The sequence below is a fragment of the Bubalus kerabau genome, chromosome 10, assembly GCF_029407905.1.
Source record: "Bubalus kerabau isolate K-KA32 ecotype Philippines breed swamp buffalo chromosome 10, PCC_UOA_SB_1v2, whole genome shotgun sequence".
Lineage (NCBI taxonomy): Eukaryota > Metazoa > Chordata > Mammalia > Artiodactyla > Bovidae > Bubalus > Bubalus kerabau.
This window is the reverse complement of record NC_073633.1, coordinates 43076246-43103490: the sequence shown is the minus strand read 5'-3', so window position 1 is coordinate 43103490 and position 27245 is coordinate 43076246. Positions and strand designations below refer to the sequence as shown.

Genomic DNA, 27245 nt, shown 5'->3' with positions numbered 1-27245 from the left:
ATAACTATGATTAGAATTACTTTTGTAATTGCAAATTAACTTTTAGTTTCTTTTCTAACTTTACTAATTTCAATCAATGAGTGTCAGTCTTCCCTAATATTATGGTCTATTTTAATGATCACCAAACACCAAACACCAACAGGTTAAAAGACAGTAGACTAATATATCCAAAACTGAGATTACTTTGCCTACCTATCCCCCCTCCCCTGCCATTTTTTTCTTACTGGTTCCTTTTTCTTTGAAATTTCTTTAATCAGAAATAACCCCTCACAGCAAAATAAAGGATGAAGTTTTCAAAAATGCAAACAGTTGAAGAAGTGTATTTAATGTGAATGTATTTGTCAAAATGAGCATGCTGCTGAAATTGGCTTAAAGAGGTCAAGCTCTCAGAGGACCCTCCCAAATTTGGCCTGCTGCCTATAGTTTACTGACCCCTGTTCTAGAGCATCTTTGTAGCCTACATAATATACCTCTAATAGTTATTATGGTGCATTGTAATAGGATTTGCATATTTGCTAATGCACTCTGAAACTCTTAAGGACAAAGACTGTTTATTCATATGTGTTTTTCCAATGCATAGCAGAGCAGTTGGCATTGATTGGCTTTTAAAATTTTTTGTTTAGTGGATTAAGTAACATTCAAATAGTAACTGGTTAGATTGACGACAAATTTAGAAAACAGGATTGTTTGCTGGTTTGTGGAAATGCTTGAGCACCAGTCCACTACTAGCTTCACATTTCAAAAGACCATGGAGAGTTTTTAAAAACAGCTTTATTGAGATCTACTGTCAGTGCCTTGGGCCTCTGTATCCTTGGGTGCTGCATATATGGATTCAACCAACCATGGATTGAAAATTTCAGAAAGTTCCAAAAGCAAAATTTGAATTTTCTGCATGCCATACAACTGTTCAAATAGTATTTATATTCTGTTAGGTATTATAAGTAATCTAGAGATAATTTAAAGTATATGGGAGGGTTATATGCAAGTGCTATGATGTTTGCTTTTCTTCTTCCAGTTTTATTGAAATATAATTGACACACAGCACTACACAAGTTTAAGATGCACAGCATAATGATTTGGCTTACTTACACCATGAAAGGATTATCACTAGTTTAATGAACACCCATCATCACATATAGATACAAAACAGAAAAAAAAAATTTCTTTGTGATGGGAACTCTTAGGATTTACCCCCTTAACAACTTTCATATATAATGCACAGCCTAAAAGACAAGAAAGCAAAAAAAAAACATTTTTAAAAAGCAGTGTTAATTATATTTATCATGTTGTACATTGCATCTCTAGAACTTATTTATCTTATAAATGGAAGTTTGTATTTTTTGACTGCCTTCATTTTCCCCTCCCCACCATCTTGCTTCTGGTAACCACAAATTGATCTCTATGATTTTGTTTGAAATATAATTTATCTACAACACTGTTAGTTCCTACTATGCCATTTTATATAAAGGACTTGAGTATCCTTGGATTTGGGTATCTGCAAGGAGGACCTACAGGAGGGATCCCCTACAGGAGGGGTGGTGGTCTGGAACCAATTCTCCAGGAATACCAAGAGATGACTGTAATTCACATGCCATACAATCTACTCATTTAAAGTGTACAATTATGAGATTTTAAAAAATTGAAACATAATGTATATATTATTAGTTTCAGGTATACAACATGAGGAGCTTCCCTGGTGGCTCAGACAGTAAAGAATCCGCTTGCAATGCAGGAGACCAGGGTTCGATCCCTGGGTCAGGAAGATCCCTTGGCGAAGAGAATGGCAACCCACTCCAGTATTCTTGCCTGAAGAATCCCATGGACAGAGGAACCTGTGTACCTCTGTCCACGGGGTTGCAAAGAGTAGGACACAATTAAGTGACTAAGCATGCATGCATGCATACAATATGAGATTTATTTTAGAAGAGAGTGGGAAAGCAAAAGGTATGTGGTCTCTTTTCCTTGAATTGCACACTGGTTCACTGTGGTATTGTACAAATAATGTAAATAACTAGACTTATTTCCTGTTTAGATTTAGAGGAAGCTTAAAAAGTAGTAAATCAGTGGATATTTAAATATGGGTAGAGGAAGCCACAAATGAAGGGAAAGAATAAAGTATGTTATTTATTCTGTGCAGGAGAAAAGAAGCTGTGTTGAAAGAGGTTTTATGTTCTGTGGGGACCTCAGTATAAATCTGAACTTTGCTCATTATCCTAGAATACACTCTAAGGCTGATCCTAGAATCAGAGACTCATTGTTTCAGGCTCAGATATCCAGAGCACACATCTCTAGATTTGAGTCGTTCTTTTCTGCCATATTTTTGTCATTCTTACTATATTAGTTGGGCTTCCCAGGTGGCATTCGTGGTAAAGAACCCACCTGCATGATGAATTGCCCCCAAAACTTAGTGCTTAAAACAACAGCAAACATTTATTGTATCACATCCTTTCTGTGGGTCTGGATTTTGGGTGTGGCTTAGTTGAGTGGTTCTGGCTGAAGTATCTCACAGAGGGGTAATCAAAATGCCAGCTAAGCCTGCCGTCATCTGAAGGCTTGGCTAGGTCTGGAGGATCTGTTTCCAAGAACAGTTCACTAAGATGGTTGGCAAATTGGTGCTGATTATTGGTGTAATGCCTGAGTTCCTTGCCAGATAGCGAGCTGCTCCAAGTGGCTGCTTAAGAGTCCTCATATTAGAGCACTGGCTTTCCTCTAAGTGAATGATCCAAGAGAGCATAAAGTGGAAGTTGCAAAGTAAGTCAGAAAGAGAAATATAAATACCATATACTGATGCATATATATGGAATCTGGAAAGATGGTACTGATGAATTTATCTTCAGGGTAGTAATGGGGAAACAGACATAGAGCACAGACCTATGGACCCCAGGGGAGAGGAGGGAAGGAGAGAATGAGATCCATGGAGAGGGTAACAAGGAAACTTACAATACCACATGTTAAATAGATAGCCAATGGGAACTTGGCATATGCCTCAGGGAACCCAAACAGGGGCTCTGTGACAATCTAGAAGAGTGGGATGGGGCAGGAGAAGGAAGGGAAGTTCAGGATAGAGGGGACATGGGTGTACTTATGGCTGATTCTTGTTGATGTATGACAGAAACCATAAAATTCTATAAAGCAAAATCCTTCAATTAAAAAAATAAAGTGGCAAAAAAAAAAAAGTGGAAGCTGCTAAGTATTTCATGACCTAGACCTGGAATTCAGAGACGGCAATGGCACCTCATTCCAGTACTCTTGCCTGGAAAATCCCATGGACGGAGGAGCCTGGTAGGCTGCAGTCCATGGGGTTGCGAAGAGTCGGACACGACTGAGCGACTTCACTTTCACTTTTCACTTTCATGCATTGGAGAAGGAAATGGCAACCCACTCCAGTGTTCTTGCCTAGAGAATCCCAGGGATGAGGGAGCCTGGTGGGCTGCTGTCCATGGGGTCGCACAGAGTCGGACACGACTGCAGCGACTTGGCAGCAGCAGCAGCAGCAGCAGACCTGGAATTTACACAATTTCTGTAAAACCCCATCGGTTAAATGAGGCAGCCCAATTCAGTATGGGAGAGACTATACAATGGTAAAGATACCAGGAGGCATTGATCATTGGGGGCCATCTTAGAAGCTGGCTACCACATTTATTTATTTTGTAATATATATATGAGATACATGTATCTCAAAAGGAGATTCCTGAGTTCTTGTACCAGCTCTTGAATAATATATTATCTTGCCATTTATCCTAACTGAACAAATATCTCTTGGGACATACCAATAATCTCAAATGGAAAAGACCAAGGAAAAAAAAAGAGGCCTGGGAAGCCGTTTTCCTTGGGAATTCCTATTCCTGTGGCATTAACTCTCACTATAATATATACTCTCAGTATAATAGTATTGTTATACTTCCTAGTCTGCTATATGGTGCTGGTGCTCAGTTGAGTCTGGCTCCTTGCGACCCCTTGGACTGTAGCCTGCCAGGCTCCTCGGTCCATGGAATTCTCCAAGCAAGAACACTGGAGCAGGTTGCCATTTCCTACTCCAGGGGATCTTCCAGACCCAGAGATCGAACCCTCATCTCTTGTGTCTCCTGCATTGGCAGGTTGATTCTTTACCACTGCACCACCTGGGAAGCTCCACTCTGAAATATACTGTTGTCTTATTCTCAAGAAATTTATCATACAGCATTTCCTTTTCACTGCACCTTTTTTTTCCTCTTCAACTCTTTAGATACAGCTGCTGGACTGCTTTCTCACAGACTTTTCTATTTTTCTTATCCTTCATGGATTTGCAAATGAGAGTTGGTCATAAGATATCAGAAGAATAATCATCATTCCAACGTTTGGAGAACCCAGCTGTCGCTACTAACTCATTTAAAAAAAAACAATAGTTCTATGAATAAATTCACTAAAACCCTTATCTATGATAGCAGAGATTATATCTGGGTAGCTTGAAGAGGACAGACTATATTTGCTAAGTGAGTGAAAAATATTCTCTTCAAATGGAGAATAGCTATTTGAAATCCTGCTATCCATAATTTCAATGAATCTGGACTTTGTTTTCCCCTATAAACATCTTTAAAATTAAAGAAAATTATTTACAGAAACACTGATCCTTTCCAATTCAAATTACTTGCCCTGACAATACCCTGAAGTGAACTATATTCTGTGAGACAAAGTAACGGAAAAAGCAACTTGTGGTTTCAATCCGTGGAAAGAAAACAATTTGGCAACTTCTTAAAGTTTGAATAGAACAAGAGAGCTGCATCATCAATTGCCTTTAATGTACATTTTGTCCTGCTTTTTATCCAAGGATCTAGACATGACAGAAGTGCCTGCTGTTTTTCAAAGAATGTCGAGAGGCTGTGGCATTTCCTGAACAGAAACAGATTCAATAATAGTTATGAGACTGAATATAGGATTCATATTTAACCATTATATATTCTTAATCAACTTTAATCATAAGGCCACTTGAGGAAATAAAAAAATTTAAAGTAAAATGAAGCTAAGAATTCATCACAATCTTTTCAGTGCATGGGATTTCAGACTCCCGGGAATGACTGTGATTATTAAGTAAAAACAGCACTGGACACGGGAGTTTACGAGATTGGAGTTTGGTTCTTCCACTAATTAGTTTTATAGTTCTAGGAAAGCTGTTAACCTCTTTGAGCTTTTTCTTCTGTAAGTTGGTGCGTAAGGATGGCAGAGGGGTTTTATCATAAGGTTTCCTCTTTACCAAAGAGCTTGATACACCAAAGACAAATTAGCCCACACAGCCTCCCTCTTTGCTCCGCCCTTCTCGCTTTTCTTTTTAAGTCTTAGTGGGACTCCCGCAGTGTCGCCCAGAAGCCCATACTGGACACCTCACGGGGGGGGGGGGGGGGGGGGCTCATTGAACCCTTCACTGGGGGTGTTTCCCAAAAAGGGAGTGAAATCTTGTTCTTCATGAACGTGAAAACCGTAAGGATACGCCGGTCTCCAGGCTGACTCCTTTCTGGCGGTCTCGGTCTCCTTTCTTCCTTACACTTTTAGGCCTGTTCCCAGTACACACCGGTGAATAGCTTCATGTTAGGCTGTTCTGGGGACAGAGCCAATTTGCCAGATCCTGGCACCGAGGTTTCTGAGGAGGTGGCAAGGCAGGGCCTCAAGATTTGGGGCCCTTCGCGACCGAACTCCTCGGCGTATGTAAATTCGTATCGTGACAAAGCATTTCCGATCTTCCTCCGAAAAGACCAATCCTGGCGTCATAACTGTGTCTCTATAACCAAGATAACTGCTGAGCTAGGACGTCGCCACTATGCGCCAACCACCAGTCTCAGAAGCCCTACTTCGCTGCTCGGGACGAGCGGGCAGTTGCGGCTGCCGCTGGAACTACAAGAACCAGAATTCCCGCGCGCACGCGCGCTGCCATTGTGATGCTCCTTTCCCGGTAACTCGCCCTCTCAGGCAAACCTGAAGATAGCGGCAATTCTCCGGTGGGGGGCGGAGACGCTCTTTGCCTGACTCTCCGCCCCTTTCGTGATAGGCAATGGGACCAGCCAACCGACTTGGCGGGCTTGGGACGCGCTCTCCAATCAGCACCTGTGGCGGAGAGGTGGGCGTGCGCACTGGCAGGGCAGGTGGGCTAGGCTGTGCTGGGTTGCGAAGGGGGAGAATAACGTCGGGTCGGGTCAGCGGGCGCTGCAGTAGTCGCCGCAGCGGCGATGGGAGCGGTGGGGACCAGGCGGCGGCGGCGGCGGCAGGAGGAGGAGCAGATGCTGGCACAAGTACAGCGGCTGGGGGCGGCCAGCAGCAGCAGTAACAGCAGCAGCCGCCGCCGCCGCCAGTAAACGCGGACGGTACCCGAGGGGACTACCCAGCCGACCGGCCCTCGAAGCCGCGCTCCGGTCCCGCCGCGGTTGGCGGCGGGGGATGGGCAGGCGGCGGCCGTCCCGCCTGCTGAGGGTTGACCGCTGCAGGTCCCGGCTCTGAGCTGGACCCGAGCCCTCCTTCCGAAATCCCTGCGACCGCCACGGCCCAGGTAGGACACACCCCCCGCGACCCCCACAGGACGCCGCTGGGGGAGCCCCGCCCTCTCTCGGTCCTGACCCCCTCCTCCGGCCGCACCCCTCGCCCAGTGACGGACCGTGGTGTAGAGGGGAGGGAAACCGGAGACTCCTCGGTCGCTACCCACGCCCTGGGCTTGTGCCAGACTCAGTCACTCCAACTCGGAGACCGTCTGCTTCTCCCCGGTTTCTCCGGAGGGTTGTGCCCCGTATCCCCAGAGGCTTTTGGTGTCTTCACTGAACTTGGAGGGTCACAAAGCTTCGTTCTGTTTCTTTCTCTGTGGGTGACCCACATACCACTTGTATTCATGCTGCTTCGGGTACCAGGACTGGACACAGAGGATTCTCAGGATATACTAAACACTTCTTTCCCACCCCGCTCTCCCAGATCTAATAGAAGAGGGCACGGGACTATAGAATCTGTTTGTTGTGTAGTAACGACCGTGGAAGCCATGACTTTCTGATACTTAGGGTGCGAGGTAGACCTGAGGGATTTGCTCCTCATTTGCTTTGACTAAGATGGTGTTGACACCCTGGAATGTTGCAGGAAGGACAAAAGACTCCACACATACTTACTATCAAATCAGAAGTAAATAACCCAGTGGGATGCCAGGATACTTTATCCACAGTGAACTTAATTTTGTTTCAGTCGTGGCTGCCTTAGAGGTATAAATGACATTGAGTTGTACTTTGCTTTGAATTAAAGTTGATAGGTGGCAGCAATCCGGTATTACTCTTCTCATCCTTCACTTTAGAAATTATTCTTTTTTTGAACATTAAAGAGGGCAATTTTATAATAACCTATGTATTATGTAAAGATGCTTTGGTATTAAGTAAAAATTAAGTTTTTAACACATATGTGAGGATCATGATATTATGAATGTGCACCTGCACACACACGGAGGATCCACTCAGTGTATTTTGTTACAGTGTTTGGTTCTGATCCATTAATAACAGTTGCATTGATTTCTAAATACTGATTTGCTAAGCTAGACCACAGAGATGTATTTGCTGTTTTCTTTTGGCTGAATGGAATAGAGTAACGTTCATTTGTCAGGGAAAGGATGATGGGCGACTTATTTTAAAGCTGAATGCTTTTTTTTTAATAAAGCAGTAATCATGACAAATCTTGAAGAATTTATCTCAACTCTAAAATTTTTTCAGATAACAAGTGTGTGGACTTGGATGATGTTTTGTGCTCTTTTGAAGTTGAAAGCATACTGAAAGGAGTGTCTAATTTAGAAGCTTATGTTTTCCAGGTGATACATTTTTGTCTAGGCACTAAAAGGGATGTTTGAAGCATGGTTATAAAAGAAAGTTTTTGTAGTAACTTTTCCTTTATGTTACAAAATGATTTTTCTTTTTTTAGTTTTAGACACATAAAAGAAATTGAAGTCCCTAGCATCATTAATTTGTAATATTAAGTTTAAATAAATTTGATATTCAGTAGGAGAAGGAAATGGCAACCCACTCCAGTGTTCTTGCCTGGAGAATCCCAGGCACGGAGAAGCCTGTTGGGCTGCTGTCTATGGGGTCACACAGAGTCGGACAGGACTGAAGCGACTTAGCAGCAGCAGCAGCAGCAGGAGGCTAAGAATAGTGTATCTTATACTATAGTTGATACATAATATAGGAAATTCTTTATTGTACTATATATAACTTCAGGTTTTTGTGTCTTTTTTTGACTTCCTTTTAAATACTTATTATTTTAATGCCTCAGGAAATCTTCATGAGATTAAGGTTCATTTGCTTTAGTGAAGCGAGTATAATACAAAAAACTTTTGAGGGTATTTTACATTAAAAAAAAATGCACCAAAATGTGACAGTGCTAGATTGTGGTTTTCTCATTGTAAATAAATATTACAGAGCTAAGTATGCTATGACATGGAATTTAACTTTGGTGGTGATGGGGGGAGCAGGCAATTCTTTATACGTTTTGTATCTTAAAGTAATGATGATTTGCTTCAATTCAGGACAGACTGAGCTGGAACCACCCAAGATACTCTCAGATTCCTAATCCTCATGATAAATGTTTGTTGTCTGAAAAAACAAAAAATAGTATAAAACAAGAGAAAATGTTTGAGCATTACTGAACTAGTGACAGATGAATTGATTAGCAAATGAAAAAGCATTTGAGAACTAATGGACAGTATAGCGTCCTTTCCCATTTAAAAAAATCTCCAATAGAAAAATTCTTTTATAGATATGTGGCATTCTTTACAGTTTGAGTGCATGTTACTCAAAATTACTAGAGTCATATGTTTCTTTCTTTGCTATTTTTGAGGTTTTTGAGAAACATTCAAAATATAGCTGGAACTGTATCAGTTTATTTGGTAAGTATTTAATATGGCAGGACATTTTTAATATTTATAGGTTTTGAAATATGAAATTAAATGTTTATCCTGTTTTACTTCGTCGTCATTTTGTTGTTGTTGTTATTCAGTATATTGTAAACAATAGTTCTGATGGTGGTAGATTTTCCCCCCTCAGGCTTCAGTGAATAGATTCTATTTAAAAAAACTTTTTTTTTTCTTTTATAGCTTTTGTGCTGTAAATATTCAGTGCTTTTAGGTTAAATATCATATTTCCATATTTGATAAAAGAGCTTTCAGGTCTATATGAAAAAAGTTTGGGATTTTAGAGCTGAATTTTGAGCATAATTACGACACATATAACCACTCACAAGTTTCCTCAATATCTTGTGATCCTTGGTTGTAAGTTTAAAATATAGATTGAAATTATATTTTTTACATAACATCAACATCAGTTTTGTCAGAAAATTTCTTTTAAACAAGTGATTTTTAAGCAGACTTCTTGGTATATTTTCATTTATGGTATATGACTAAGTTAAGCATAATGATTCTTGTCTGTGTGGTTAATATTTTAAGTGTTCTTAGTATTAATTGAGTCATAATACATGTCAAGTTTTGTTAGCATTTGGATTTTTTCTGTGATTTTTTTTTCTTTAACATTTGTATATAAGATCCTTGGTGTTTGGAATGTTGATAGCTGCTTTTTATTGTATTAAGCTATTGAATTTCACTTCAGTTAGAGTAGATCTTCCCAAGGTAAAAAATTAAGTGTTCTTTGAAAAGAACCTCAATACTCTGTAATGTCCTACATGGGAAAAGATTCTAAAAAGTGGATATATGTATAATTGAGTCACTTTGCTATACACCTGAAGATAGGGCAACATTGCACATCAGCTGTGTTGTTTAGTCGCTCAATTATGTCCGACTCTTCGCAACTGCAAGGACTATAGCTTGCCAGGCTTCTTCGTTCATGGGATTTCCCAGGCAATAATACTGGCGTGGGTTGCCATTTCCTTCTCCAGGGGCTCTTCCCGATCCCAGGATGGAATCTAACTATATGCCAGTAAAAATTAAAAAAGAAGAAAAAAGCAACTGGGTTGTTGTGGTGTCTTCTGACAAATGGGAGGTAATAGCTTTGTAGCTCCCTTTGTTAAGCTGTCAAGATTTAACCTAACCATGTTTAAGAATCATTATTATATATTATACATATATACATGTATATATTAGATATTTATTTTAGAGAATTTGCATCTATTGAAAATAAAAATCAGTATTTTTTAATGTTTGTGTTAGAAAACTTATTTGCTGTTATGTCTGTTTTTACTGAAATGCTTTTATCATCATTTTTATACTTTAATTTTTTTTTTTATCTTTCTGAAGTTCCATGTAATTGCCTTTTTAAAAAAAATGATTTTGCGTTGTTTCTCTGATCTTGTTTGAGCCATGTGATCATCTAAATACTGTATTTTGCTAATATTGGTCTAACATTTAGTTTTCCATGTGTATTGTGTGTTATGGATTAATTTTGGAAAGCCCTGCCCTCAACTTTTTTCCTTGAATCTGCTAGGTGCCTCATTTTCTAAAATTTCTCAGAAAAAGTTTTATCAGTATTTTTCAGTGACTAATGCAGAGATGAGAGGAGGAAAATAGAGGGGGAAATGAATAACTAAAGAGAAAAATATGAGCCTTGCTTCTCGTGAAATTTGATTTGAAAACATCATCTGGAAGCTAAATTGTATGGTAAGTAGTAAGCTAGATTAGGACTTCATTTCTGCTGGACTTGTCTAGCACTTAAAATATTCAACACGTCCAAGACCAAAGTCAGCCCTGTTTTAACTTCTTTAATTATATAGATGAAGGTGGCACTATTTATTCAATCACCCAGTTTGAAACATCTCATTAATTTTTTTTTTTTCCCCACTGATTCTACCTGCACAAACCCTCTCCCTTTCATTTCTACTGCTACCACCTTAATTTAGCCTCTCTGATCTTCAGTATCTCTCCTTAGAACTATTGCAGTTCAGTTCAGTCACTCACTTGTGTCCGACTCTTTGTGACCCATGGACTGTAGCACGCCAGGCTTTCCTGTCCATCACCAGCTCCAGGAGCTCACTCAAACTCATATCCATCGAGTCGGTGATGCCATCCAACCATCTCGTCCTCTGTTGTCCCCTTCTCCTCCCACCTTCAATCTTTCCCAGCATCAGGGTCTTTTCCAGTGAGTCAGTTCTTTGCATCAGGTGGCCCAAGTATTGGAGTTTCAGCTTCAACCTCAGTCCTTCCAATGAATATTCAGGACTGATTTCCTTTAGGATGAACTGGTTGGATCTCCTTGCAGTCCAAGGGACTCTCAAGAGTCTTCTCCAACACCACAGTTCAAAAGCATCAATTCTTTGGTGCTCAGCTTTCTTTATGGTCCAACCCTCACATCCATACATGACTACTGGAAAAACCATAGCTTTGACTAGATGGACCTTTGTCAGCAAAGTCACGTCTCTGCTTTTTAATACGCTGTCTAGGTTTGTCATAGGTTTTCTTCCAAGAAGCAAGTGTCTTAATTTCATGGTTGCAGTCACTACCTGCAGTGATTTTGGAGCCCAAGAAAATTAAGTCTTTCACTGTTTCCATTGTTTCCCCATCTATTTGCCATGAAATGATGGGACTGGATGCCATGATCTTAGTTTTCTGAATGTTGAGTTTTAAGCCAGGTTTTTCACTCTCCTCTTTCTCTTTCATCAAGAGGCTCTTTACTTCTTCACTTTCTGCCATAAGGGTGGTGTCATCTGCATATCTGAGGTTATTGATATTTCTTTCAGCAATATTTAAATATTTGTTAAATATCTCCTATGTTTCTGTGGTAGGGGTTAGAGATTCAGCACGGAACAAGACAGAAATTATCTCACTTTTAGAATTTGCAGTACAGTTGGAAGAGACAATCGTAGAACAAGGAATTACAAGTGTTCCAAGAATCGTGAAGGGAAAATGCAGACTGCCACATAAACGTATTAACTGACAGACCTACAGTCTGGGAAGTGGTTCAGGAAAGTCTTCTATTTTATCAACCGCAGTTTATTCTGCATAGTCTACCAGTTGCAGAGGTTAGTGGATATTTTATAGCTATGAGCAGTTAAATGATTTAAAATAAATGTTTTAAAATGAAGAGATTTAATACAAATTAAATGTTCATACAACTTCTGAAACAGCTTTGGACAAATCCTTTCCGGACACCAGAACACTTTGAAAACTTTTGCCCTGAAGAGGCCACCCCCTCCCTCCAATGTGAGTTTCAACTTTGGGTTTTCCCAGGTCTCAATTGCTTAAGTACTAACAGAATTCCTATGTTATGTTTCACACTCTTTGAACATCAGAAGTTAGGAGTAGGCACTTTCAGTAGGAGGGTGTGTATGGTAACAAGAAAGAGGTCTTACAGGTAGGTAGAGTCTCTCTGTATCCAGAATCGAGCAGCTTATAGGTGAGATATTAAATGTACAAGTAACTAGGATATAGTTTGAATATTTTTGTAAGTTTTAAAATATATAAATTCATTTGTAAATCAGAAAAAATATCCCTTATCATATGCTGGCTCCTAATTTTTGGTTTATAAAATAAGGTTAGTATAGCCACAAACTTCAGTGCTTACTAAATGAATGAAACTGTTAATTTTGCATCAAGATGAGATCTGAATCCTTTCTCATCCCTGTGAGAACATGTCATAGGACCTTAGATTAATTAACCTCTCTGCCTCAGTACACACACATACACACACATATATATACACATATATAGTTTTGCTATTTTTAAGAAGTTAATATACTTTGATTATAATGAAGATCACTACAGAAAAGGTTATTGGATTTTTTTTGCTATTTTTAAAAAGAAGTTAATATACTTTAAATTTAATTATAATGAAGATCACTACAGAAAAGGTTCTTTATTGATTTTTTTTTTTAGTGGGAGGATCATAGACAATGCATTGTTTGGTTGGTCTGGTTACAGTAGATTTTACCCAAGGAATGGTCTCGTTGAGTGTTTTCCTTACAATCTGGTTATGTAAGTTACACTGTACTTTCTATAAGGGAAGAATTCGTTTATGTGTTGTTAGTATCAGTAGCCAGGGAGAGGAGAACTAGGTTGTTGACACTTTTATTCTGTTGTAGGTAATTGTAACCATAACTGACTTGTAAAGCTTCTCTTCACTTTTAATAGATATTTTGCTTTCTTGAATATATGAGCCCAGGGAGAGTCCATATTGCTGGAAGTATAATTTATCTCTTGTGAAAATTTAGAAGGAACAGTTGAAGTGTGAGTGGTGACTAAATTTTCTTTCTCGTTTGCAATCAGCAAATAGGGTTATTCATCTTCATTTCTTTTTACCAACCCTTTAGAGAGGCTTTTACTTAAACCTACAGCATTAAAAAAAAAAATCTCATGGGGTTTATCCTATTCTTGATCCTAACTACTGTTGTTTATGTTAGTATTATTAGATATTTTGAAAAGCTTAGCTCGTGTGTAGTCTTTGTATATTTGTGTCTACACTTTAGTTTTATCTTGAAAGCATCCAATTTTTAACTTTAATAATAAGATTTGTTTAGTGTGTTGATAGTTTCCCTCAAATTTGGAAAAATTTCAGACATTTTTTTCTTCAGGTTTTGTTTTTTTTTTTTAGCTTGTAATCTCTTTGGGCCAAATAAATGTATCCAGAAATTAAAATATTTACTGAAAGTGGAGAGAAACTTTATATACAATAACATGGTTATAATAACTGACACCAAAATAAAAGTATAAACAACCTCTCTATTCTCTCTTTTAGGGATTCCAGTTATATGTATGTTAGGCTTTTTGATGTTATCCTTTTGTGCATTGATGCCCTGTTTAGTTTCTGTCTTTTTCTATGTACATTTAACTTTGGATGTTTCATTTTTCTTTACCTTCAGCTTCACTAATCCTTTCTTTCACAGTGGTTAGCTGGTATTAATCCTATCCAGTGTATTTAAAAAAAATCTCAGATGTATACTTTTCATGTCTAGAAGTTTATTTAAAAAAAAACTCCCCATTTCTTTCCTCATGCTTAATGCTTTTCTCTATTTTCTTGAATATATTTGTATTAGCTCTTTTAAAGTTCTTATCCTCCATTTTATATCTGCACCATTTCTGAGTCTGTTTTTATTGATTGTTATTTCTCCTTGTTTGTATCCCTGGTAATTTCTCTTTGGATGCCAGACATTATGATTTTACACTGTTGTATGCTGAAATTTTTTTTTTTTTTAATTTTCATAAATGTTATGGGGATTTGTTCTGGGATATAGTTATTTGAAAATAGTTAGATGCATTCATGGCCCTGGATGTTTTTAAAGATTTTTAAAAAAATTTTTTTCACTCTGTGACTATACAGACTCTTCACAGACCTGTGTGATCATTAAGGATTGTTCTGCCTGCGCCTTTCTAGTTGTTCTTTGCTTTGTTACACACATGCATTCATAAGTACTAACCCAAAGTTTCAAGAGGAACTGCCTCTAGATATCAAGAGGCATGTCTTTGTACAGCTCTCTTCAGTGTTCTCCCTTGCCTTGGCCTTCTCAAAACTCTTAATTCTGTCTCTTCAGCTCATTGAGACTGCTTAGTTCTGTTTGGGTTCCTCATTCCTATACTGCAGTCTGAAAACTCTCTCAGGCAATAAGCTGGGGGCAATCTTAAGGATGACCTCACATTTTCTTTTGTGGATCCTTATTCTGTGCTGCCTATTGTCTAGTGTCTAAAATCCTTTGTTTCATATATTTTGTCTATTTTTCCCATTTAAGGTAGGAGGCTAAATCTGGTCTCTGTTAACTGTGGTGGTCAGAAGCTAAAGTGGTCTGGTGGGTATATGAAATCTCAAACAAAGAGGAATCATATTTCAAAGTTATGCTGTCATTAGAAATCTGTATTATCGTTGTGCCCAAACATAGTTTCAGAAATATTTTCCTTACTCTTTAGACACGTCATAAGCTCTTCTGATGATTAATTCTAGGACTGTTCTCATTGAAATTAAAATTGTAGGTAAAAATAATTTTCCTGTTTTTCTATTAAAGAACAGAATCTTATGTATAAGCTATATATGGCACTTATAGAACCATGCTGTTATCTGTTTAGCTTCCTGCAAATGTAGGAGAATTTTTTGCTTCAGCCTGTCTAGATAATAGTAGTTGTAACTGGACTTCTTTGCTCTTGCATATCCTCCCCTGCTCTGAAGTCCTCAATGGCTCTTCCTTCTCCCTTTAAGTTGAATGAAGTCCATTCTCTTCCTAGCCTGATTTTTACAATCCAAACTCAACTTACTTTCAGGCTTATGTGTTCTCTCACTGTAATCAGAACTCTTTTTCATTTAGGCTCATGTAGCCATGAAAGTAAAAGACGCTTACTCCTTGGAAGGAAAGTTATGACCAACCTAGATAACATATTCAAAAGCAGAGACATTACTTTGCCAACAAAGGTTCATCTAGTCAAGGCTATGGTTTTTCCTGTGGTCACGTATGGATGTGAGACTTGGACTGTGAAGAAGGCTGAGCGCCGAAGAATTGATGCTTTTGAACTGTGGTGTTGGAGAAGACTCTTGAGAGTCCCTTGGACTGCAAGGAGATCCAACCAGTCCATTCTGAAGGAGATCAGCCCTGGGATTTCTTTGGAAGGAATGATGCTAAAGCTGAAACTCCAGTACTTTGGCCACCTCATGCGAAGAGTTGACTCATTGGAAAAGACTCTGATGCTGGGAGGGATTGGGGGCAGGAGGAGAAGGGAACGACAGAGGATGAGATGGCTGGATGGCATCACTGACTCTATGGACATGAGGCTGGGTGAACTAAAGGAGTTGGTGATAGACAGGGAGTCCTGGCCTGCTGCGATTCATTGGGTCGCAAAGAGTCAGACACGACTGAGCGACTGAACTGAACTTATATATTTTGCCTTTTTAATCCAAAAAGTTATTAATACTATTAATTTCTGGTTTTATATTATGTGTTCTACTTCAAAAAATAATTTGGAAAAAATTGTTTAACTTCTTCCTTTGATTGTAATCTCATTGAGGGCAAAACTACGCATTTATACTTCTTTGTACTCTTCTATGTGTTTGTAAGAATTATTGAATGACAGTCTGTTAAATTGGGCTTCCCAGGTGACGCCAGTGGTAAAGAATCCGCCTGCCAATGCAGGAGACATAAGAGATGCAGGTTCGACCCCTGGGTCAGGAAGATTCCTTGGAGGAGGGCATGGCAACCCCTGCCAGTGTTCTTGCCAGTATGCCCATGAACAGAGGAGCCTGGCAGGTTACAGCCCATGGGGTCGCACAGAGTTGAACACGACTGAAGCAACTTGGCACATATGATAAATTTAAAAGTCAACTCTTACTTATTTACTTGAGGACTACTTCTTTTCATTCAACTGTCTAGGTGGTAAAAGACATTTCATTCATTCTTCCATTCATTTTTTATTCAATGATTATTCTGTGGTAGGTATTATACTAGGTACTGAGATACAAAGATGAGAAGAATTCTGCTCTTGACCTCAAAAAATTTATAGTTTTGTAGGAAGACTTTGTAAAGTGTCTTAGAAGACATGTGATTTTGCAGTTGCTTGTAACCCTGTTCTTTACTCTGAACCTAGATTTCTGCCTCATGCCCAACTCACAGGTTACCTGACTTTTCACCGTTGTACAGATGGGACAGTCTCTTGCTGTCATACTGCTAGATGATTGTTGCCTAATCTAGGTTGTGTCTGGCTCTCCCTTCTCTGGTTTATATTACTGTTATCTGTTACTATTCTTTTTAAGAGTCATTAGTTACTCAGTCGTGTCTGACTCTTTGCGACCCCATGGACTGTAGCCCGCCAGGCTCCTCCATCTATAGAATTTTCCAGGCGAGAATACCAGAGTGGTTGCCATTTCCTTCTGCAGGGGATGTCCGGACCTAGGGATTAAACCCAGGTCTCCAGCATTGCAGGCAGACTCTTTACTGTTTGAGCCCCTGGGGAAGCCCTAATCATAGGGTATGTAAAAACGTGTGTGTACAGTTTAAAGAGGAAAGCCAAGGGGACAAGAAATAGAACATTGCCAGTATCTCAGAAGCCCTTTCTTTATCTCATCCCCTTTTCTTGTGGTGGTTTAGTCACTATCGTGTCCGACTCTCTTGATCTCATGGACTATAGCCTGCCAGGCTCCTCTGTCCATGGGATTTTCCAGGCAAGAATACTGGGGTGGTTTGCTATTTCCTTCTCTAGTGAATCTTCCCGATCCAGGGATTGAACATGGGTCTCCTGCACTGCAGGCAGATTCTTTACCGACTGAGCTACCAGGGAAGCCCTTTTCTTACTCCAAAGCAATTCGTTCTTATGCTTTTTATGAAAAATCATTTTCTTGTTTTATTCTTTATATTCTTTATATTAACTACCTATATTTGTACCCCTATTTATCATAATTTAGTTTTGCTTATTTTTGAACTTCATATGGAAGGACTTACATTGTATGTATATTTTTGTATTGCTTGATTTTTTTCAATATCTGTTGTCTTACCTGGTGGCTCAGGGTAAAGAATCTGCCTGCCAATGTAGAAGACGTTGGTTTGATCCCTGGGTCAGAAAAACCCCCTGGAGAAGAAAATGGCAACCCACTCCAGTGTTCTTGCCTGGAGAATCCCATGGACAGAAGATTCTGATGGACTACAGTCCACAGGGTCGCAAAAGAGTCTGTTACACCTTAGCAACTAAACAACAACAACACTTGAGTTTCTTCATGTAGTTCAGAGTAGCAGTAGTTTCTTCATTTTAGTATATTTTTCAAATAATGGTATTATTCGAAAGATATTCACTTCCTAATCCCTGAAACTTCTGAATATGATACCTTATAGGGGAATGAACTTTATAGGTGTCATTAAATTAAAGCTCTGAGATGGGAAGGTTATTCTTCATTATCCACTTGGGCTTAGTGTACTCACAAGGGACCTACAAAAAGGAGGCATATATATTTTGTCAGAGGGAAATAAAGAGATGTGATGATGGAGGCACAGGTCAGAGAATTTTGAAGATGCTTGACTAAACCACTCTAGTTTTGAAGATGGTGGATGAGGCCATGAACCTAAGAATGAAGGCAACTTCTTGAGGTTGGAAAGGTCAAGGAAAAGGATTCTCCTCTAGAGACTCTAGAAAGAGCATAGCCTTGCTGACACCTTGAGTTTAGCCCCAGTGGAAGTCTGGACTTCTGATTTCCAGAACTGTAAGACTGTAACTTTATGTTGTTTTGCTGCTGAATTTATGGTGATTTGTTATGTCAGCAGTAGGAAGCTACTACATTTTTTTACTGTATGAGTATAATGTATCCATTCTTCTCTTGCTGGACATTTGGGTTGTTTCCAGGTTTTGGTATTTATGGACAATGTGATTGAAAATTCTTGTACATAGTTCCCAGTACATGTGAGAAGAGTGTTTTTAGGATGTATACATAGGAAAAGGGTTGCTGGGTCACAGTTGGTGCATGTTTTCAGCTTTACTTTGTAATAAGGAACCATTTTCCAAAGTACATTCCTACTAGCAGTATATGAATCTTTACTTTTTATATTTAAATAAGTTCTTTTTTTATATTCACTATGACAATGCTTTCTTTTTTTAAAGTCGGTGTGTACTCAAAATTTGCTTCAAGTCAAAACACATTTGGGAACGAATATATACTTTTTCCATCCTAGAAATACTTCTATTTCCTTTTTGGTCAACCAATTTTTGTTAACTCTAAGAGCAAAATTATAACAAATCAAATGCTATAATTTAATTTGAATCATAGTTGTAGAGTAACAGTTTCTCTTGCTGACAAAAACATTTTCATATCAATTTGATAAGTAGTAGTTGCATACTAGGTTTAAATTCTAGTCTTCCATGATTATTTCCTTTCATCAGCATTCAAGCAATTCAGGGACTGTTTTGGACAGCATTATGTTTGTGATTGTGATTATTTCTTCTTCTGTTGGTTAAGAAGCATGCAAATGATGTATAATAATAAATAATGATTACCATTTATTGGGCATAGTCAGTGTAGCAGGCACTGGGATGAATAAGCACTTTTACATATACCATATATTATGAATTTTAATCCTTAAATAGCCACACTTATCCTCTTTTTATAACTGAGGCAATTGAAGAGTCATAGAGAAGTTATGGAGTTTTCATTCCAATACCAAAGAAGGGCAATGCCAAAGGGTGTTCAAACTACTGCACAATTGCACTCATTTCACATGCTACTAAGGTCATGCTCAAAATCCTCCAAGCTAGGCTTCAACAGCATGTGAACCGAGAACTTCCAAATGTACAAGCTGGATTTAGAAAAGGCAGAGGAACCAGAGGCCAAATTGCCAACATCCATTGGATCATAGAAAAAGCAAGAGAATTCCAGAAAAACATCTACTTCTGCTTCATTGACTACATTAAAGCCTTTAACTGTGAGGATCACAACAAACTGTGGAAAATTCTTCAAGAGATGGGAATACCAGACCACCTTACCTGCCTCCTGTGAAACCTGTATGCAGGTCAAGAAGCAGTGGTTAGAACTGAACATGGAACAATAGACTGGTTCAAAATTGGGAAAGGAGTGTGTATTGTTAAGTTAAGGCTGTATATTACCACCCTATTTATTTAACTTATATACAGAGTACATCATGCAAAATGCTGGGCTGGATGAAGCACATTTTGGAATCAAGATTGCTGGGAGAAATATTAATAACCTCTGATATGCAGATGACACCACCCTAATGGCAGAAAGTGAAGAGAAACTAAAGAGCCTCTTGATGAAGGTGAAAGAGAGGAGTGAAAAAGCTGGTTTTAAACTCAACGATCAGAAAACTATAATCATGGCATCCAGTCCCATTACTTCATGGCAAATAAATGGGAAAACAATGGAAACAGTGAAAGACTTTATTGTCTTGGGCTCCAAAATCACTGCAGATGGTGACTGCAGCCATGAAATTAAAAGACACTTGTTCCTTGGAAGAGAAGCTATGACAAACCGAGACAGCGTATTAAAAAGCAGAGACATTACTTTGTTGATAAAGGTCTGTCTAGTAAAAGCTATGGTTTTTCCCAGAAGTCATGTATGGATGTGAGAGTTGGACCATAAAGAAGGCTGAGTGCCGAAGAATTGATGCTTTGAAACTGTGGTGTTGGAGAGAAGACTCTGGAGAGTCCCTTGGACAACAAGGAAATCAGTCAGAGTTAAAGGAAATCAACTCTGAATATTCATTGGAAGAACTGATGCTGAAGCCCCAGTACTTTGGCCACCTGATGCGAAGAGCCGACCCATTGAAAAAGACCCTGGTGCTGGGAAAAATAGAAGGCAGGAGGAGAAGGGGATGACAAAGGATGAGATGGTTGGATGGCATCACCAACTCAATGGACATGAATTTGAGCAAGCTCTGGGATGAAGGGAGGCCTGGTGTGCTGCATCCATGGGGTTGCAAAGAGTTGGACACGACTGAGCGACTGAACAACAACAACAGAGAAGTCAAGTTATGGGTCATAGGTCACATAGCCAGGATTTGAATCTAGGTAGTCTGGGCTTCCCTGATGGCTCAGTCCGTTAAGAATCTACCTGCAATGCAGGAGACATGGACTGGATCCCTGGGTCAGGAAGATCCACTGGAGGAGAAAATGGCAACCCACTGCAGTATTCTTGCCTGGCAAATTCCTTGGACAGGACAGGCTGCAGTCCATAGGGTCACAAAGAGTTGGACAGGATTGAAGCAATTTAGCACTCACTGAAGCTAAAAGACAATAAAGACACTGCAGTGTTACGTTACTTTCTCAGATAATACTCTTGTAGGGACTTCTCGTCATTAAGTGTGGTTTGATCTGGTTTATGTTTTTGGAATTCTTGTACACTTTTTATCCATCTGCCTATGCGTCCTATCCTTCTGATTTCCATTCTCCTTTTAGTTCTCATTTTTCCTCTCATCTGTTATAACTCTATATGTGACCCTATGTGACTTTTAAATTACATGCAGTTTAATGTCTCTTTTTCAGCTGACTAAATTACTTTACCAAATATCTGTTGATTAACTTCAAACTTCATAATTTTTTATTATGGCAGAGGATTTAGTGACTATAATAGGATCTTCTTTGTCAAAGAATTTGTAATCTAGGAGATTGTCAATATTTACTTATTAATTTATTGGCTATTTTTCTTCTTAATCTTTTTCTACCAAGTAAATGTTTCAAGTGATTTTTCACCACATGGTCTTTTACAAGTTGCATCTCCATTTAGTATGTTCTGTCCATATTTTGATCATCTTTGGGTCTGTTTTGGCAATACCTCCAGATTTAGCATCATTGTCTGAATTCATTAGCATGCTATTTACTTGTTATTTTAAGTCTTTGAGGGTATTGCCAAGAAGGAATTATTTCATTTCTCTCTTGCAGTATCTCATTTTCCCTCACCCAGATTATTTTAAGTCTATTAGTGTTACTTAAAAAATGAATCACAGGTACTTGACAGCATCGATGCTGCAGCCAAATTACATTAATTTTCTCAGATAAAATTTGTGATATGGAATCAGAAAGAACCTGTGGTTTGTGTACAACTTTGAGAAACTCTTGTCTTATAACATTGATATACATATACCTTGATATACATAGATAGCATTAGTTATTTATGGCTGCATAACAAATTACCTCAAACTTAGTGTTTTAAAACAGCAACCTTTATTATTTCAGAATGTCTGTGGGTAAGGATTTTGTGTGTTACTCAGATGGGTATTCTGTTTCAAGATCAACCACAGGCTACAATTAAGGTAGGCTGTAGTCATCTCAAGGCTCACCTGGGGAAGGTTCTATTTCCAAGCTTACTCCAGTAGTTGGCATGATTCCATTCCTTGTGGGTGGTTGGACTGAGAGCTTTCAGGTACCCTTTATAAGTGGAATCATATGTCAGCAGAGGTTGTCCTAGCATATGAGTCTTTCCTTGAGGCAACATGGACAGCTTTCCTCATCAGAGCAAGTAGGAAGAGCTATAGAGAGATAATAAGCAAGGTAGATGTCACTTGGTGACCTGAAGATGAGAAGTGCATCCTGTCGCTTCTGCTGCATTCTGTTCATTAGAGGCAGGTTACTGGATTCACCTACACTCAAGGGGAAGGGGTCAATAGCATGAGATAGGGATTATTAGGAGTCATTTTAGAAGCGATATAGTATACCTTGGTAGCTTATAGGATTCTGGGCTTTTTCCTTAGGGCTCAATTTCTAGTTGGAGCAAGTGTATTTTTTAGCTTTATATCAGTGTCTTGAAGGACTCCACCCAGGATACTGGGGGCTTCCCAGGTGGCAGAGTGATGAATCTGCCTGCCAATGCAGGAGACATAAGAGATGAGGGTTCAATTCCTGGATTAGGAAGATCCCTTCAAGTAGGAAATGACAACCCGCTCCATTATTCTTGCCTTGAGAATTCCATGGACAGAGGAGCCTGGAGGGCTACAGTCCATAGGGTCACAACTCCCTTCCCATCCAGGCTGCCACATAGCATTGAGCAGAGTTCCATGTACTGTACAGTAGGTCCTTGTTGGTTATGCATTTTAAATGTAGCAGTGTGCACATGTCCATCCCAAATGCCTTTGCTATGCCTTCCCCCAACAACCAGAAATTAATTCTCTAAGTTTGTGAGTCTGTTTCCATTCTGTAAGTAACTTCATTTGTGTCATTTTTTAGATGACCACATATAAGGGATGTCATATGATATTTAGCCTTCTCTGTCTGACTTCACTCAGTATGACAGTCTCTAAGTCCATCCATGTTGCAGCAAATGGCATTATTTCATTCTTTTTAATGGCTAATATTCCACTCATAATATCCCTTTATAATCATACCTTTATCCTACCTCTAACTCTTGGCAACCACTGATCTGTTCTTTGTTACTCTAGTTTTATTGTTTTGAAAATGTCATATAAATATAATCATACAGTATGTAACTTCTGGAGACTGGCCAGTGATGTCAAACATCTTTTCATGTCCAGTCAATATAACCTCTTTGGTGAAGTGTCTGTTTTTTGCCTCATTTTAAATTGGGTCATTCGTTTACATACAGTTGAATTTTAAGTGTTCTGTATGTATTTGGATACAAGCCCTTGGTTGGATATTATGATTTGCACACATTTTCTTCCAGTATATAGCTTGTCTTTTCATTTTCTTAACAATGTCTTTCACAGAGTATAAGTTTTCAATTTTAGTAAAGTTCAATTTATCAGGTTTTTTTCTTTTATGAAATGTGATTTAGGTATCATGTCCAAAACCTTTTGCACAAAGTTTTATTACAAGTTTATTTTTAAATGTTTTGTGTTTTACATTTAGATCTGTGATACATTTTAAGTTAAGTTTTTTATGTAAGGTTTGAGGTTTAAGATTGAGGTTGTTTTTTCCATACAGCTTACAACTGTTCCAACACTTGGTTGAAAATTCTGTCTTATCTGTGTCGAGTGGCCTTTCCGTCTTTGTCAAATACCGCTTGGCTTAGACTAGGCAAAGCTAGAGAGACAGAAAATAGACTAGTGGTTGCCAGGGGCCAGGGAAAGGAACGAATAGAGTGATAGCTAATAAGTATGAAGTTTCTTTTTGGGTTGGTGAAAATGTTCTGGAATTGGATAGTGGTGGTGAATATACGACTTTGTGAATATACTACAAACCACTGAATTGTATACTTTAAAATACGGTATGTGGATTATACTTGCATTTTTAAAAAGCTGAAAATTTAATTGAACTATTTGTGTAGATCTGTTTATGCACTCTATTGTATTTCATTTATTTGTAATATGACTATCCCTTTGCCAATAGCACACTGGCTTGATTACTGTAACTATATAGTATTAAGTCTTAAAATCATGTACTGTGATTCCTCCAACTTTATTACTGTCTTTCAAAACTGTTTTAGATACTTTAGTTCCTTTCAGTTCAGTTCAGTCGCTCAGTCGTGTCCGACTCTTTGCGACCCCATGAATCGCAGCACGCCAGGCCTCCCTGTCCATCACCAACTCCCAGAGTTCACTCAGACTCATCCATTGAGTCGGTGATGCCATTCAGCCATCTCATCCTCTGTCGTCCTCCTCCTGCGCCCAATCCCTCCCAGCATCAGAGTCTTTTCCAATGAGTCAACTCTTCGCATGAGGTGGCCAGAGTCCTGGAGTTTCAGCTTTAGCATCATTCCTTCCAAAGAACACCCAGGACTGATCCACCTTTCCACATAAATTTTAGAATCAGCATGTCTATGTAATGGCTTTTCCTTGAATTTCAGTTGGAATATTGTTAAATATGTTGATCAGTTTGAGCAGCGTTTTTTTTTTTTACTGTCCTTTATCAGGTTGAGAAAATTGCATTCCACTCCTAGTTTACTAAGAGTTTATATCATGTATGACTTGAATTTTGTCAAATGCTTCTCCTGCATTAAATAATAATTATGTTGTTTTTTGTTTTAGACTGTTAATCTGATGAATTTTATGAATTGATTTTTGAATATTAAACAAGTCTTACTTCCCCAGAGTAAACCATGTGGCACTGAAGTGTAATGCTTTTTATGTATTTCTGGATTTAATTTACTAATATTTTGTTGAGAATTTTTGTGTCTATGTATATGGACAGGGAGGCTTGGTGTGCTGCGGTTCATGGGGTTGCAAAGAGTCAAACACGACTGAGTAACTGAACTGAACTGATAGATGTTCATGGGGAAGATTGGTTTTTCTTGCATTGTCTTTTATTGTTTTTTTTTAAAAATCATTTTTATAGTTTCTACACTGCTGCTGCTGCTGCTAAGTCGCTTCGGTCGTGTCCGACTCTGTGAGACCCCATAGACAGCAGCCCACCAGGCTCCCCCATCCCTGGGATTCTCCAGGCAAGAACACTGGAGTGGGTTGCCATTTCCTTCTCCAACGCATGAAAGTGAAAAGTGAAAGTGAAGTCGCTCAGTCGTGTCCAACTCCTAGCGACCCCATGGACTGCAGCCCACCAGGCCCCTCTGTCCATGGGATTTTCCAGGCAAGAGTACTGGAGTGGGGTACCATTGCCTTCTCCAGTTTCCACACTAGGCATTACTGTTTTCCCCTCCAGCTTTATGACTGTTTTCATATCAGGCTAATGCTGTCTTCATAAAATGAATTGGGGTGTATTTCCTACCCTTCTATTTCTGGAAGAGATTGTATAGATCTTTTTTTAACATTTGATAGAATTTGGCAGTGGAAAAATCTCTGTATTCTTTTGTGGGAAGGTTTTGAATTATGGGTTCAGTTTTTTTAACAGGACAATTCAGACTTTTCCTTTCATCTTGGGTGAATTGTTGGGTTTGCAGCTTTTGAGAAATTGGTCCATTGTTGTCCAGGTTATGTGTGCAGTATTGATCTTTTATACTTTTTAATGTTTGTAGAGTCTATAATGATAAGTCCTGTTACACAAGTTTTTAATGTTTTAATTTTCCCTCCAACCAAGGCTTTAGCTACATCCCACCAAATTTTGTTGTGTTTTAATTTTTATTCATATTTTCTAATTTACCTAAAGACTTTTTCTTTAGTCTATAGATTATTTAGAATAGTCTTTGTCAAACTTTTTATTTTATTGTATTTTTTAACTTTACAATATTGTATTGGTTTTGCCATATATCAACATGAATCTGCCACAGGTATATACATGTTCCCCATCCTGAACCCTCCTCCCTCCTCCCTCCCTGTACTATCCCTCTGGGTCATCCCAGTGTACCAGCCCCAAGCATCCAGTATTGTGCATCGAACCTGGACTGGCGACTCGTTTCATATATGATATTATACATGTTTCAATGCCATTCTCCCAAATCATCCCACCCTCTTCCTCTCCCACAGAGTCCAAAAGAATGTTCTATACATCAGTGTCTCTTTTGCTGTCTCGTATACAGGGTTATTGTTACCATCTTTCTAAATTCCATATATATGCATTAGTATACTGTATTGGTGTTTTTCTTTCTGGCTTACTTCACTCTGTATAATAGGCTCCAGTTTCATCCACCTCATTAGAACTGATTCAAATGTATTCTTTTTAATGGCTGAGTAATACTCCATTGTGTATATGTACCACAGCTTTCTTATCCATTCATCTGCTGATGGACATCTAGGTTGCTTCCATGTCCTGGCTATTATAAACAGTGCTGCAGTGAACATTGGGGTACATGTGTCTCTTTCCCTTCTGGTTTCCTCAGTGTGTATGCCCAGAAGTTTTTATTATAAAGAATAAAAATGAACAACCAGATGAACAGGTACATAGGGCCAGTTTGTAAGGATTCGTTTTTGGTTTTTTTTTTTTGTAAGGATTCTAAGCACAAGAACTTCTGTACTTATGGAATCAGGGTACACCACCCTCTTGGTACATCAATATGTTCACCAACCAGGAATCTCCCTGAGCCTTGTTACTCAGTGTTTTTAATATCAAGATTTCATTAGATAGACATGAGAAATGAAATCATTGTCCATGTAATTGAGTTCACATCTCCAGGCCCACTCTCCCTAGAGGTTGGAGATTAGAGATTGGGCCAAACGTTTAAACCCTCTAATCACATGTTTGGTCTGTCTGATTCAGGAGTCCCCTCATTAGCATAACAGGCATTCTTGTCATTTAGTAAATGCCAAGCTCTGTGAAGGAGCTGGAGATAAAAAGATTTATAGACCAAATATAAAGACCCAATATGTTTTTATTATACCATAGTACTATTGTTCAGTTCTGTTCAAATATCTTGCTGGTATTTTTGTCTATTTCTTTTGAGGCAGGAGTGATGAAGTCTCTAATTATGAGTTTGCCTGTTTCTTCTTTCACCTTGTTCATGTGATTCATGTATTTTGATGCTGTTTTTAGATGCGTGCACATTTATAGTTTCTTTGTAAATTGGCCTTCTGTGATTATGTGATGTCCCTCTTTATCTCTGGGGATTTTCTTTGCTCTGAAGTCTACATTGTCTGATAGTGATACAAACAGTTCTGACTTATGGTTCAGTTTGCAATTTTTCAACTTTACGCTGGTGTGAAAGTGATATGGATTGAGTAGAAACCAATCATGGTGAATACATTTACAGCCATTCTGTTCCTATAGAGCCATTCTGTTTTTCACTTCCAATAATGCAGTCAGAAAATTATGTGAGATATTCAACATTTCATTACAAAATAGACTTGTTAGATTATTTTGCTCGATTGTAGGCTAATTTAAGTGTTCTAAGTATGTTTCAGGTAGGTTCGGCCAAGCTTCAATGTTTGGTACATTAGTGTTTTGAATGCATTTTTGGCTTACAGTATTTTCAGCTTAATGATGGGATACCTCATCTATCATAAATCAAGGAAGATTTGTATAGGTTCTCCAGCTTTATGTGTGGTATATCTTTCCCCATTCTTTTGCCTTTTAA

At 38.7% G+C, this 27245-nt stretch overlaps 1 protein-coding gene across 6 annotated transcripts in view; it reads left to right on the top strand.

Moving 5' to 3' along the window:
- The first annotated feature begins 6118 nt into the window (after positions 1-6118).
- TTBK2 (tau tubulin kinase 2) overlaps positions 6119-27245 on the top strand; it is a 132270-nt gene continuing 111143 nt past the window's right edge. For 2 of the 6 annotated variants that reach the window (XM_055537516.1, XM_055537511.1), the window contains exon 1: positions 6119-6514. The gene's annotated coding sequence lies outside the window, so the exon portion shown is untranslated. Of the gene's footprint in view, positions 6515-8823; positions 8873-10459; positions 10592-11712; positions 11950-12054; positions 12131-27245 lie in introns of all 6 variants that reach the window. The other 4 variants (XM_055537514.1, XM_055537513.1, XM_055537515.1 and 1 more) reach the window with 4 other exon arrangements.